General features: G+C 32.8%; 1 protein-coding gene across 5 annotated transcripts in view; it reads right to left on the minus strand.

The window, feature by feature from the left end:
- Window positions 288-2,037, minus strand: part of LOC107619149 (F-box/LRR-repeat protein 13) — a 3,636-nt gene continuing 1,886 nt past the window's right edge. For 2 of the 5 annotated variants that reach the window (XM_016321386.2, XM_016321384.2), the window contains one exon: window positions 288-636. The gene's annotated coding sequence lies outside the window, so the exon portion shown is untranslated. Of the gene's footprint in view, window positions 988-2,037 lie in introns of all 5 variants that reach the window. The other 3 variants (XM_016321387.2, XM_016321385.2, XR_002353586.1) reach the window with 2 other exon arrangements.

Below are 2,037 nucleotides of genomic sequence, written 5' to 3' on the forward strand. Positions count from 1 at the left end.
ATCACATCATCAACAAGACCGGCAAGTCCTCGATCCTCCCCTCAATCCGTACCAACAAAGTCTCGTACAATAACTAATTTAATAGTTTATTCTTTTGTGCAGATAACATTTTTTTAAAGATATGCTGCAAATGAATTGACTTGAAATTTAACTGTTTAATAACTCCAACATTCAATCGAAATAATAATAGTAACTTTAACAAGGATTTTTTCACGATGAGTTGCTGTAGCCTCTTTCTTCCCTACAAAAATAACCCCTGTTGACTAAGACAAATAACCCGAATAAAATCAGAAAAAAAAAAAGAATTACATTTAGAACAAGCTCCTTGCAATTGCAAGCGAGCTATGTACATATCAAATAATGATAGCCATGTAAATTATAAGGAGCAACTATTCTATCTTAGTCAATTCCCCATTGTTAAGGAACAACTATGAACCGTTTTCTATTTCAACACTATTCTTTCATGAATTTCTTGTTTTAATATTACTACTCCTACAACTATGGTCATGGTCATAATATAATATCATACACCTAATCAACATAAATAAGCTACAGATTGATTGTATTGCTCCAGTTAATTGATTATGAGAAATTCTACTTCCTTCAATGAAAACGTTCTTCTATTACCTTCTACAACTGCAACATTTAACAAAACAAATTAGGAAGTGATAAATGAAAAGACCATGCAAATCAAGATTTACCTCTTTTGTACAACACGTTCTTCATAATAATATCTAACAAGCCAAGCCAAAACAAGAAAGAAAGAAAGATCACAAGTTTCACAACATGTAATTGGATATAAATGCATGTTGAAATAAAACTCATTTAGCAAAACTTACGTAATTAATATGCACCAGCATCTCACTATATTGCCAACTTCTAAATGTTCCATTGAAAAACATTTTACGAAACTCGTGCTTGTTTTTGTGTCAATCTTGTAGCAAGTTACTCCGTTTTTTCCGATTATTTCAAAAGCTCTGAGCAGGTCTATCAAAACACAATTTGCAGAAACATTTTGTAATCCTTGTAGATTTCTGTAAGATCCTAGTACCTTTGCAGCTCAACTAAAAGATAAAACAGATAATAGAGTAGAAAATAGAAGAAGATGGAATAGAAGCAGATGGGCTCAACAATATTATTAAGATATCATCCTTGCCTCTGAAAATGTATTAATGAATGTAGTAAGAAATATGCAGAGAAAGGGAAGATACAAAGAGCATAAGACAGCCTATTACTCTCCTATGGATCCAGTCCAGCCTAATTTCCAATATGATTCTTATATTTTATATACCAAAAATTCTATGTGCACACTATGTGTAGCTTTGCTCATTTTCAATGTGTATTGTATTTCTATATGTATTTTATACGAGTAACTGATTTGACGGCTGATTTTTGGTGTACGCATAACTTATATACAATACCACTACTCTGCCAAGCTGGCAGAGTTAGTTACAACAATGAAATCCCCTTACTTTCCATTTCCTTCCCCTAAACCATACAAGGTACGTTACAATTTCTCATGCAATGAGACTTCACAAAACTTGATAGTCAATATACTAATAGCGCTAGTAATGTCGCTGCAATGTAAAGAAACTGCACTTTTAAGTTAAAAAAAAAGTCACAATCTATTCTTTCTTTAATTATCATGCCATTGACATCAGGTTAATTTATGAGCTAGCTACCTATAATTTCATTGGATGTGCTTCGAAGAACAAAAGCATTGCAAGACAGAACTACAGAAGTATGTCAACAATTTGCAATAACATTTTGACATAAGTGGTTCAATACTCCATCACAAATAAGCATGCATGCTGAAAAGTTACCTTTAAGTACTCACTAGGGAAAAAGATTCTCAAGTTATTGTTATATCAAAGATTTAATTAGTTCTCGGCATGTTCGTTTCAACTTTTCGAGCAAAAAAATTCAGTCTTCATCTCTTTCAAACAAACAATAACAAAGCCTTCTCCCACTAGGTGAGGTCGGCTACATGAACCAAACGACGCCATTGAGCTCTATAATGTATCATGTCTACGGTCT

Source organism: Arachis ipaensis, chromosome B09 (assembly GCF_000816755.2).
Source record: "Arachis ipaensis cultivar K30076 chromosome B09, Araip1.1, whole genome shotgun sequence".
In the NCBI taxonomy this organism is placed as follows: Eukaryota; Viridiplantae; Streptophyta; class Magnoliopsida; order Fabales; family Fabaceae; genus Arachis; species Arachis ipaensis.